A 13,429-nucleotide genomic window follows, 5' to 3' on the forward strand; every position below is an offset into this window, starting at 1 on the left:
AGCAGCTGCGAGAAAATGCCTGCCCCCCCCAACCCCCGCCCCCACTTACGTGCGGCAGAATTCCGCCAGCGCCCCGGGAAAGTCCGGGGTGCCCGGCGTGCAGAGCTGCACTCCGGGGATGTGCATTAAGCTGCGACAGGCAGGGGGCGGGGGCGAGGGGCGGGGGACGGTCAGGGGGAGCTGGAGCGTGTGAAACTCTGCCTCGAAGCTCGCTTTTGACTTGGTCCTATGAGCTGAGCCAACATGGCGTCCCCCATTGCACCGCGAGCGCCGGGCTGCCAGGCACGGCAGAGCCGGGTAATAGAAAACACATTGGTTACCAAAAAGAATAAAAAGGCGGGGGGGGGGGGCTAAAGGCCATTCCGTCTGCAGGCAGAAAACCCTCTTTTAAACTCTTACTGGCAAGTGAGTGCAGCCCTCGATTTTTCTCTGTAATTAAAGCAGCACAATTCGTAAGGAAAATATTGGTAAAGCAGTACCCTCTCTTCTCGCCCCCCCCCTTTATATTTAGGAGAGTTGAATTCATGTGTCCTCTGCCTCCAAGAACCAAATTGGAAAAAATTCAAAGTCTCTATCCTCAAATGATTTTAAATGTTTGAATGGAATGGGGGGGAGGGGAAGAAGTATTTACAGACCTCGGTCAGTTCTCGCGCTCATTAATGCAGGGGCTGCGCCGGGTTTGCGCGGGCCCAAGCCCAGCTGGGGAGGGGGCGGGCTTGCTTCGAGCCCCGCCGGACGTAGGCAGAACTTGCTGCTTACATGTCAAAGTTATAGGAAAGGTGACTTTACCCGCTGAGGGTTGGGAGGGTGGGAGGGCTAGGAGCTAGTAGGAACCAAGGGCTCCTGGGCGGGTGGTCGCAGGCCCTAGAAATATGTGAGCCTGCAAGGACTGCGCCCCTGTCAGGAGCGCAACTGCAGCGGAAGATACTCTATCTCTAATAGATCTGAAAGGGGGCAAGGGAGGCCGTGGGACAGACCTGTCCTCCCAGAGACGATCTTCCATGGGCCTCTGCAGAGACAGTGGAACGGGATGGGACCTTTTCTTGGCCGACATAGAAATCGCCCCTTACATCTATTTCCAGCTTGGGCCTGGAGAACCCTATCTCTCAGCTGCCTGGGAGGGGAGCGAGGTACTCTCTGAATTCCAGGCCGCGTCAAGATTTATTGAAGTTGGGTTTGAAAAACGTGCTTCAGATGATTTTTCCCATTTTCTCAGATTTCAAAGGCTCCCTGCAGTGCGGCTGCCTAATTAATGGTGAAATTCAACTAAATCTAATTATGCAGTAATTTTAAAGCAGTTAGTGCTGGGCGTTGGTTTATAATAGGACCCCAGTTTTTTAAAGTTTGCTTACTGTGTTGGTTTAGGGGAAAGCTATCTTTTGTATGGTAAAGAAAGACAGGGAAATAGTTTTGCTGCATGAATCCGAGGGCTGAGAATCACCACCCACCCCACCTTTATTTCCATCTCCAATCCTATCTGTTTTCTTTCTCTCTTTATTCTGTCCCAAGCTCAGCTAAGCGAGGGGCTAACCCAACCAGGAGTCTTGGTTTCATAGTCATATGGAGACACAAAGGGCTTGGTATATGCTCTTCTGGACGCATCCCTAAATGCCTGAAAACGGGGAAGGGGCTCTCATCTCTAATAGAGAACAGATTTCCTCCCCTTAACATACTTTGTCATTAAGGCGCAAAGCTGACTCTTGGAGTTATAAATCTTATCATCCTTCTGATAACACACTTGTAATAAGTTAACGTCCTATTCAAAGCGAATTGTAAAACTGCCTCATTTAATATGGCATCTGTATCATTAAAACTTTTATCCCCCCCCCCCTCAGTCTTGCAGGTTTGTGCTTCGGGCCAGCGCCAAGGTACCTGTCTCCTGGGCCTCTGGGGTCAGGGCTAAGGAAGGTGTGAGAGATGGGTTGCCTGGATTCAGCCTCTGGGTCTTAGACTAGGGTGAGAGACCCCAATGCAGAAAGGGCCTGCGGGCGGTGTCCCCCTCTCCCATTCCCGCACCCCCCCAGCAGCCCCCTCGAAATGACGTTCCTTGAAAGAAACATGCTTGTGATTAGCTAAGCAAACACATCTGCTTTCGGAGTTGGGCCTTCGTTAATTAGCCGAACAAAGGGCCGTTTTGCTTTTTACCTTTTGCTGGGGGAGAGTGTGTTATTTCAGGAGTGTCGCAGGCCCTCCTCTTTTCAATTGCAGCCACGACGTTAATTTTATTGGGATTACTGATGGGAAATGAGGTGGCGCAGGCTTCCGAGAGGAAAAGCTTGATCATTACCCCCTTTGGAACTATATTTTTCCACCCAACCTCCTGCTTGCGAGGAGGGGGTGGGGGCGAACTGCGCAGCAAGTTCGGAGCAATTGGAATCAGGCTCGCGGTACGCTGATCTCGGGTGACAGAGCGTGTGTTGAAGCTGAACTCTATAATTTGCGCTTCTGTTCCTTTATTAGGCCCGGACAACGAACTAATGAGCTTTGGCCCAGTACAATGTCACTTGTATTTATTTTCTTACGGCAACTTTGAGATAACCGAAGTGTTCTTTACCGAGAGCCAGAGTGGGCCCCGGAGTCCTACGGCCTGCTGTTCCGCCCCAGGTCGTCGCTGTGTCCCGGGGGAGCAAGGGTGCGGTTAGAACGCGCGTAGAGCTGGCGGAGCTGGAGGACTGAGTTTTTAGACTAGGCTAATGGGGCCCTGAGGAAGGCATTAGGTCCTTTGGAAGCCTAGGTATCCCTGCAAGCCCATATCCCTGAGGATGAGGTCCAGGGGCGCGGGGCAATTCCAATCCAGGGCAAGTTCCCAGGCAGGAGATGGCCCGAGGCGCAAAGGTGGTGAGGTTTCCTCCGGGCGCAGGGCAGAGGAAGGGTCCTTCGGCTGAGCCTGCCTGGCCAAGTAGCCCTCAGCGCTAGTGGAGGCCACCCGTGTCCCGAGCTTTGTGCTGCGCGAGGCCTGTTTCAGTGTCTTATCTGGTTTGGAGATGGAGAGGGGTGGAGAGGATGCTTTTAAGAGTTCTTGAGGTTCTGAGAGTGCTAGGGCTTCCTTCCGTCTCTCTAGTTTGGCTGCTGGAAAGAGTCACAGTTGGAAAGGCCTGGGAAAAAGTAAAGATGTGGGGAGAGGGGAGAGAAAGGGTCGGCGGAGGCAGCACAGGCATCCCTAGTGCCCTGGTGGTGAAAATACAAGCCCCCCACTCAGCGGGTGAGGGGGCCAAGGGAAGCCCCGGGAATTGTAAGGGGAATGGTATTTCTCCGCTCCACAGCCCCGAGACTTCCTGCGGCTCTCGGCTTGCTCCCCGCCAGGCAGCCATAGCTAATAACGCCTAGACTCTGTCCCCTCCCCACCCCCTCGCCGCCCCGTCTCTTCTCGACTTTCCTCGCTTCATCTCTCTGCCTTACAACCCCCCCCCCAGTACTTCCTTCCTTCGTGCAAATGGGTGTTAACGTGGGTCTTTATGTTCTGTCTATAACTAGGATGTAATCACGCGCCCCATGCCTCTCTCTAAAAGCATTTAATAAATGTCTATTAAAGCGCTACAAATGTAAGATGAATTTAGTGGCGCGGCTGCCTCCCTGAATCCGAACGGTAATGATGGATTTATCAACAGGGATTCGCCTTCAGCACAGCAGTGAGGTTTACTCAGCAAATGTGTCTGCAAGCACCCACCCAAATGCAATCATTTGACCCCCTGCAAGCTATAGCTGCCGCGCCCCTTCCCACCGCCTGCCAGCCGGCCGGCCAGGGTCGCCCGGGGCCAGCGCCTGGCCGGGAGGAGCAGAGGGGCAGCCTCATCGATCTCTCGGCCTCTCGCCCCCTCCTCTGTTCTTCTCTCAGCCTGCAGCTCTTGTCTTTTAACGAATTTGGGGGACCTGGCATGCAGTTTTGGAGGTGGGGAGCTGGTTAGGGTGGTGCGAGAGCACAAGATGAAGTGTGGCCTGTCTTGGCTGTGCCAGAAGACATCAGTGGGTGCCCCCCTGCCCTTCTTGGTTTTGAAGAGGTAGCAATTGTTCCTGAGTCTGAGAGCGGGAGCTTAAGTGCCCTGGCTTTGATCAAATCTTAGGGCCTGGAATCCCGCATGACCCCAGCCCAACCAGCCCTGGGCACCATTCTAGGGAAGGCAGCTTCAGGATAGAGGCCTCTGGTCCCCAGGCTCCCGGGGGGATTCAGTCGTGTCCATCCTCCTGGTGTTTTCTGGACCCTGCTAAGCCACAGCACAGGCGGCTGCTCTCAAAGGTTGGGGAGGAGCCTTCAAGGCTGAGGCAAAACTTCCCATCTCTTCAGCTAACCTGATATGGCTTCATCCCCCATGTCCCCAGGGAGCCCACCAGGCCATTTTTAATTTTTGTGGCTGTGGATTTTTAGAATTTGGTCTGGGCTATGATCGTTAACACGCACAGCCCCAGTGACCACCACTTCTTTCTTTTTGTCTTTTATCTTGTCTCTTTTGGAGCGGGGGGAAGAAAGTGCTGGCCTGTTCCATCAACCCCAGTTCGCATTTGCTTTAGCCTCTGATTTCTTTCTTCTTTGGAAATTTCATTGAGATGTCTCTGTACTTCACTTGTCAGTTATCTTTGTTCCTTTTAAATAAAGGGCTTTTAAATGGACTTATTGCTCCCAGCGTGGGTTCCTCTCTCTAAATGTTAGAAAATTGTGCCATCTACCCGCTATGCTGAGTACTGTCACACTCGGAGACCTCAGGGACCTCCGGGCCGGCTTCAATGCTGCAGTGTCAGGGGCCGCGGGCAGCGGGAGGAGGGGGCGGCTCACGTGGATTTCTACAGATCTCTGCCTGCAGCCGGGTCCGCGTGCCCACGCCGGGGCGCGGCCCGCGACGCGGGCAGCAGCCAGTTTGATGGCGACCGCAAACTTGGCTGCAGCTACTGATCCCCCGACTAAATCGCAGGAGTGGCTGGGACTCTTGCCTCCTTCTCTCGGATGCCTCTGGCCCAGGGGGCGCGGCGGCTGGTTTTAGACGCACCAGGTCAGGGATAACGGAGGACAATGAGGGGGGCTGCGGCCTAGGAGGAGCAGAAGGGGAGATTTCGCCGCGCCGCTTTGGAACATTCCCTCTGCGTCTCCAGCCGGGAGTCTCTCCCTAGGGGAGGCCGGGCTACCGACGGCGGGAGAGCGGCGGCCGCCCAGTGGCTTCCCTGTGTCTCTTGGCCAGAGAAAGCTCCAGCCAGGCAGTTCAGCTGCTACTTTCAGATCCATAATCTCGCATGGAGATGTTTCTGGCGTGTTTTTGAAGGCCAGAACTTTTCATGTAGTGTGGTTTAGGTGGACTGAGTTTGAACAAGTCGGGTTTCTGATGTGGGGTCTCCTCACCCGACCCCACCTCTGCAAAACATCCACCCACAACCGCAGGTTCTTTTTACTAAATTAAAATGGATTAACAGTTTAGATTTTATTATGTGGCTGCCCCTCTCTGATGCCTTTCTTTTTTAACCCATTAGGAGTATTAGCTAAGATTTCCAAGTGTCAGTGGGTCTTTATGCTTGTAGGGGGAAAAAATTCTCCAATACGGTTTATGACTTTTATTACGTGTTTCACACTGTTTGAGAAATGGAGTTTTAAGCAACATACAATTAAATCTATATTGCTCTTTGGAAAAGGGCCAAGGAACTCGGCAGTCAATTAGTTTAGATCTTTTGATACTTGTTGCTAAAATCAAAGTATAAACCTACAATCCTAGCTATACCTAAGTATAGCTTCTGTCCCATTTTTTTCTAAAGCCATGTATATCTGTCACATAGGAAATGGCTGTTGCTTTTCCCCAAGTTTTTTACCCCCTTCCTTCTTTTGCACAAATTAGTCTTTAAATAATCAGACTATTTTATGTACTTTCCTCTCTTTTTTCTCATTGCAGTTTCTCACCTCCTGCCTTTATCTTCCTGTTTTAGTTTTTAAAAATAAGTTTAATTTGTATTATTTAAAAATAAATTTTACGTTCACCTCTCTTTTTCCCCCTTTCCTCACACTAGGAAGGAAAACTGTATTGTTTAATAACCACAATAATACAGTCATTTCCAGACACTGCCAAAATTAATTTTTTTTATAACCACGACAAAGGGAATCTCTCTTTAACACACACACACAAAAAAAACCCTCTGTCTCTTTAAATAAGCTGCTTAGGAAATAATCTCTCGCATTGAACAGAAACTGCTTCCTCCTTGAAAATGCCACCGTTCTCACCTTCCAGTCCCTCTCTGGGCCAATCCCCTGGCTGTAGGCTGTCTGCTTGCCCTTGGGGTCCTGGCTGGAGGTGGGGGTGCGCCTGTAGATACCTAGGGGCATCCTGAGAAGGCGGTAGAGTCTCCCCTGCCTGTGCGGCTGCCCACCCAGACCTGACAGCAAGTTCTAAAGAGGATCTGCTAATTTATTAAATAATTCTTACTTCCCCTAGCCATTTTCTTCCTGCAGCTCCCACGAGGAGGGATGAGGGGTCTGAGGCTGCACATCCCCCGCCCCCATTTTCTTCTCCCCCTTCCAGGCACCGCCAGCCCTTGCACCAGCCTCATCACTAATTAAAAAGCCCTGTGGCTTTGGGACTAAGCAGGCCAGTGGTTGAACTGTCTTGTCTGCCAGGATGGGAAGTCTAGAACATCCATTCTCCAAAAAAGGTTCTGAACCAAGTATAGTGATTGGGTGGAGTGACATTCATCTCTCACCAGAGCTTTCCTTTTCCTCCTGGAAAGTGAGGACTCCTGGGGCAGGAGGGCCCTTTGCCTCCACCCAGTGTAGTCACCCCAACAGGTGGCTGGGTTGCAGCCTTTTTCCACTTTTGACCCTGCCATGTGACCATAGGCTACTGCCGTAATTGCAATGGAGATCTGGGAAACATTTTCTCTGCACTCATTTTATATTTCCCCCTTTCCCCTTGCAACATTAAACATAATTTTGCGCTGTCACTGTCACTAAGATTGCGGTTTGCTGATGTCTCTACTTGGAAACAGGACTCCTTTGCCTCCAAAAGGGGGTCCTTCCCCTTGCTGGCAGCCTCTGCTCAGCCTCTTCTCCCCAAAAAGACTTCAGAGGTTCCACGAAAATTCAGCCAGAGGAGGGGACCCACAGTGGTAAAGACTAAGGAAGTACATACCAAAACCCTGCAATCATTCCAAACCCTCTTTCCCATGACAGCCTGAACAAATGTGTATTTGATATGCGTTTGGTTGTTGGCTTGTTTGTTTAATAAAATCCCTGTGTCTGTGCGTGTGTGTATTTAAATGTCTCAGTGTATGTGACAGAAAACCAATTTCACAATTTTCCTTTGAATTTCTTTTTTGTGTCTGCTCTTCAACTTCTCTCTTTTCTTTATTCCTTCTTCCCACTGCATTTTCTCTGGCTAAGCAAATGTAGCAAATGTATGGCCCAGTGGCCATGCTCCTGAAGATAAAATCCAATTGTCCCTTGTGTTCCCTCACTAACGCCCAGTTATCCGCTTCCTTTGGTGACAGACTAAAGCAAGTGGAGAAAAAGAAAAAGATAATTTTCATTTTCCAGGCCCTGCTTTGACTTTTCTTTAATGTTGGCACAGGCAGGGCAGGGTAGGGGGGTGTTGCTCTGGGGTTGAGCAAAGGTAGCCACGTCTACAGGTTTGCTGTCCTCTCCTGGTTGTTGTGGTTCTGGTTGCTTTTCATTTGTTTCTTTGGAAGAAGCTGCTAGTTACATTCTGCTCACAAGTGTTTCCGGAGCATGTTTGCACCAAGGCTGGTAGAGTTCAGAGCGATTATCTCATTTCACTGGTGCAGAGGGAAGCCTCTGGCAGCCCCCGGGTCAGACATTCAGAGAAGAGCCCATGTCACAGACCCACCCCGAAGGTTAATTTTCCCTCATTAGCATCCCCATAGTCTGTTCTTGCACAGGATCTGTGGTCCTTGCTGCTGTGTTCACCCTGCTCTCTTCTCACTCTTTCTGGCAAATTCTCCCTCTCTCAGGGCCGCCTCACTGCAACTTTGCATTCCGCCAGGATCTTGTTGAATCTATAGACTTTAATCCCTGAAAACCCATTTCATCAATTTCCAACCAGTCCATCTATTTTTTTATCCTCGTTCCCCCTTCTTCCATCTGTATCTCTCTCCTCATTTACTGGTGTGTTCTGCTTTATCTAAGTTCATTTCATCCCTTTTACTCCCCCCCCATTCTTTTATTGACTGCTAGCAAAAGCAAAAATTACAAAATGGCAAAGTTCGGTGGGTTGGGGGCACCCATCTGAGCCAGCTAGAAAGAAGCGGGAGGTTTGTAATGACAGAAGAAATGACAAAGAAAAGAGAATTGCATTTGGGGCTTAAGTGGGAGACTGTGTTTGTGTGTCTATATCTCTAAAAATTTCTTTGAACTGCTTTTGTGCTGACTCAACAAAGGCATTTGCCAAAGCTAGTCATGATGTAGGAACTTTGAGTTAACCTCTTATATCAAATGAATCTTTTCATTTAGAGACCAATAAATCTCAATCTCCAGCTACCTTTTGTAGACCCAGCCTGGATTCAATGAGACAAAACCTGGGCTTACAATGAAGACGAAATAAAGTTTGCCAAAGTTGGTTTTATTTCCCCTCCATCCTTTTTTTTTTACCAATCTGAAAAATTCCCCCATCCAATAAATAAAAATTCAGGGAAGTAACAGCTCTTCCTCAGTGAGCAGAAGGTTCGGAATTTCTTTAGCTTTTCACAGCAAGCTTGTTGACTGAAACGGTTTTCTAAACTCAGACACTGAAATGATTTATAGTTTTTCAACAAGTCATTATTTTGGTGTGTTGTTTAGGTAGGGTTGAGGCAATCTAATAATCAGCGTAAGACGGGTGGTAGTGGGGGGGGGGTTAGGCTTGTCTATGACCAAGAGAAGAGTTAACACCAGAAACATGAAAGCCAGTTGGGTCTCCAGGGATGGAATTTGGGGAAGAGCCTGCACACGTCTGCTCCTGAGCTATAAAGAAATACATTGTTAACAACAACAAAACAGACAATGCCCTGAGCTCTGCCTGGATTCAGAGCTGAACTACTTTCAAGATATTTTAGCAGCACTGTTCATTTTGATGGGGTTTCTGGGCCATTTGAAATTCAACCTTTAGCCAGCCTGCTCATGGGGTATGGTTACAGAATTCATTTTCTGATTTACTACCCCTCCTCCTGTATTTTCTTTTTTTCCTGATGGCCTCCCATGGGGTTAATCTTTTTTCCCTTTCTTTTATATTTTCCAGTTTTGTTCTCCCCACAAACAACTCAGTGTTCTTCCTGTTTCTACTGATCACTCATTTGCTTCTTTTCTCTCCTCCCTTCTTTAAAAGACAGAGGAAACTAAAAAGAATGGGGAGGGATTTCCAAATCGTTCTTCTCTAAGCATTATTAATTACTGTAACAAGGCAGGAAATTCTTAACCAATAGCAAAGTTGTAAGTTGCCACTGACCTTCAAATATTTCTCATTTGTTAGCTCTGGTTGATTTAATATTTCACTTTTGAAATAATTTCAGCCTCGCTTACAATCAGCTCTACCCCAGGAAGCAAAGAGCAGACTATCACTTCTAGCTTTACTTTCTTGTGAAGTTTGGGATTTTATCATGAAGCCCATGGTTCTGGCTGGAAAGCAGTGGGAGGGGGGAAATACACAGGCAGTTAATTTGCAGGGATGGAGTGGACTGCCATATCTGCATATGTTCAGTTATTTATATATAATTTTGAAAACTTTGTCAAGAAACTTAATTGTATTGAAAGAACAAAACCACATCCTTTCCTAGGTCTCCTGAACTTTTTTTTTTTTTTACTTCAGGTACAAGAATGAAGGAATGAATTTTTAAAGGATTCCTAAGTCCAAGAGATTTAATAAGTCAAACCCTGTTTCTTCTTATTCTAGTGAATATCTAGCTTACTGAACAGGCTTACTCTCTGCTCAGACCTATGGGAGATTGGGATTACTGGTGAGGAAAAAAAGGTGTGTGTGTGGAGGGGGGAGCAGAGCCAAAGGGGCTCTAGGCAAGGGCACCCAGGTGACTCCACTTTTTGGGAATGGGGTTATATGTTCCCAAGGTCTTTCTCTCATCTCGAATACAATTTTTGAAGATATCAATATATGCTGCCTCCAGTACCTCTTGAGTTTTAATCTTAATTATATTATTAAGTAAGTACTGTGCTGTCAAGGCATTGAACATGATTTATGACGTCTGCCTATTAAAGGATCGATCGCGAATATTGCTACTATCATCTATCACTATTCCCAAGCAGGGGGTATTTCTGGCTCCATGGTTATTTGTAATACCGAAGTGGTTGACTGTGAAAAAGACTATTTGTTCTTTGCAGAACTGGCTTTCCAGGTGCAGTAGGAAGTATGAGGAACTTGGATCTCAGAGAATTGCCACCACATCTCACACCCAAAGAGAGTTAAAAAAAAATTTTTTTTAAATGTTAAAAGCAACGAATTTTCCCTAGGATCTAGAAGAAAAAGGACAGCCAGAGTCGTTTTTAGGGACAGGAGTAACCTCTGCAGGTCGATATCAGGGGCGAGTATTTCCTAGCTGCCAAGTAATTTGCAAGGAGTCTAGAAGGCTGCGCGGGGACTGATGTGGAGTGCTGGGGGGTGGGGGCAGACTGTGTATTTCTAGAGCAGATGCCTGGCGTACCTATGCCCTTGGACTCAGAGGTGTCCAATTTCGGGGATCAATTAAGGCTCTGCTCCTGAGCCATCCCCACATCAACACTTCCACTTGCTCCTGCCTTCTCTCCATAGGTGGAGGCTGATGCGAAAGGCGCAGCGGCTGGGCCTGGAGGAGCCTGAACTCGGAGGCCTTTTGTCTCCAGACAGAGCTCAGTGAAGCTTTTTTTCACTCTCACGGGGCAAGGCACTGGGTCACCGCGAGTCTCAGCCCCTGCGTTAGGGGGATGGGAGGCAGAGTGGAAGAATGGAGCAAAAACTCAGGCTCTGGAGGCTGCAACACCCCACGGGGCGGGGCGGCCAAAGCGGCCTGGGCAGCATCTTGCCCTTCGCAGCAGGCCGCGAACGCCAGAGGCCCAGTCCACGGCTGCTGAAGCCGGGGAGTGGTCAGGCGTCCTCTGGCACCGCGAGAAAGGCGCACCTCGCCTGGAGCGGTGTCGCCGTTACCTGGGCCGGAGGCCGCATAGGACGCAGGACATTGCGGCGCACTGAACGCTCCCTGCTTGCTGGAGCCCGGCCTCTGCAGCCCTGATGGCCCAGTATACTTTCCTCTCTGGGTTTCAGCGTGTAGAAGAGGGACTATGAGTAGAACCTGTTGGCCTATCCTCATCCAGGCCTTGGGGTCCGAGGGCCAGCACATAGCATAGCCGGGAGAGACAGCAGGGTTGTTGGGAGATGACCTTGGCAGCGAGGGAGGGAGAAGGCCTCGGGAATGGCTCATGGGTGTTTGAAGAGCCCCACCACCCTGGGACACGAAGTGCATTGAGGAGCAGAAATTTTGACCCCCAGCCCCACCCCACAGCCATGCTACTCCACCTACCTGGCTATGTGCCTGCCCTTGTTCAGACACTGTGCTGAGGCCTAACCCTGGCTGTGATGGTTTGTCCTTAGGTTTAGAGGTTCCCAGAGATGTGAGCACAGTGACCTGCATATAGTAAGCGCTCAATAAATGTTAAGTAGTGTTTCCCCCAAGAGCATCTCCCCTCTCAAACACATTTATCTCAGACCGACCATGCACACAGGTAGGTCCTCAAGCACCCCCACTTCTACTCAAAGGCCTTTCAGCAGCCACTGCTTCTCTGAGCCATGCAATCTTCACCACCCACAGGCTGGAAACACCTGAGGCTCTACAGTTTTTCCCTTGGGGTGTTTGTCCAGGCTTGGGCCACCTCAGCAGGAGACACTGAGGCCTGAAACTAGCATTAGCAGGTTCCCAATGTGCCTTGCCCAGATCAGTGCTAGGGGAGGGGAATTTTGGTTAAATAAAAACATCCTGGGCAGAGGTATAAAGGTCAGTTTTAAAAAGAAAGGAAAACAAAAGGAAGCCTTCAGTGAGAGGAGTTTCTATGGGAAGAGTAGGGCACCCAGAGGCAGACGGAGGCAGGAGAGCCACTAGAGGCTGAGTCAGAGCATCACAAAGACACCTTTTTATCTAGAAAGAATTGAGTTAAGCCTTTAGTGGGACTAAAGGGAGGTAGTGTCATTAAATATCCCTACAACAGCACAACGTCCATGTGACCAAATTTTAATTATTAATACCCTTAATAAATGAATTTAACTCCGCCTTCCTGATTCTTTGTTTTCAACAATACTAATACTACTGTTGTTATTATTATTAATATTTTGTAAACGACATTTCAGTCTTGGATGGTCACTGGAGCAGCTGCACGAGCCCTCCCAGGACGACTGTCACCTGCTGCGTGTGGCTCAGGCTTCAGTTCGCTCATCTCTTTTCTCTCCCCGACTCCCCTCAGGCTGATGGATATTCTTGGGTCTGGGCCTTTTAAAAATGACAAATGTCTTGTCAATACAGAATACCCATCTCCTCTTAGTTTCTAACTATTACTGTGCGAAGAGGGACCCAGACACACACCGAACGACGCGATTCTGGCGGCCTGAATTGTACCGTAATGGCCAAAACCTTGGCCTAATTTGCAGCTAATAGATCTCCAGCGAGGAAGTCGAAAAGAAGCCGGTGGCCTAAGGAGCGAGATTTGAGCTTTGGAGGGATCGGGACTGGAAGAAGGATGCGATTCATAATATACTTCTCCCTTCCCACACATGACCGTGGGTCTTTTCTCTTGGCCTTTGGTGACCTTAGCTCTCCACGGCCTGTGTCCCTGTCGCTCGCGTCTCTCCCTGTGGACCACTGCGCTTCTGGGGCGTCATTGCGCGCTCTCAGACCCCCGCGCCCTCCGCCCAGCTTCTCCCAGCTCCCGGGAGGAGGCGCTGGTGGGGTCGGCCTCTGGTCCTTCCCACCCGGCGTCCTGGAGCCCCCATTCACAAAGCCCCTCTTGGAAGAGGCGACACACACACACACGCACACACACACACACACCACATGCACTACGAGGAGGGGAGTTTGATCTTGTCTCATTGGCGTCTGGGGCCTGAAAGGAAAATCGTTTGGGTAAACAGCCAAGCTTCCAGGCTTAACGCCCGGCTCCCGCCCTCGCCCTCACCCCTCCTGCCTGCCCCACTCGCCTCCAACCCCACCCGCCACCCGCACTCCGCTCCGCAGCCGGCCCGAGCGAGCTCCGCGCGTCCGGGCGGGAGTCGAGGGCTCCTGGGGTTCAAAGGGCCGCAGCCCCGGGGGAATGCCCTCCTCGCTGTGCCCCTGGTGGCAGAAGCCGACTGCAGGGCGGTGGGACCCGCCTGGGCCACGGTAGGAACCTCGAAACCTCCCGCTTCCCTGAGCAGAGCTGGTCCCGGGGGAGGGAGCCGGGCAGTTTCCGGCTGGAGAAACGTTTTCGTCCAGACCCAGCAGAAGCCTAGCCCGGGAAGCT

This window comes from Nycticebus coucang, chromosome 2, assembly GCF_027406575.1.
Source record: "Nycticebus coucang isolate mNycCou1 chromosome 2, mNycCou1.pri, whole genome shotgun sequence".
Classification (NCBI taxonomy): domain Eukaryota; kingdom Metazoa; phylum Chordata; class Mammalia; order Primates; family Lorisidae; genus Nycticebus; species Nycticebus coucang.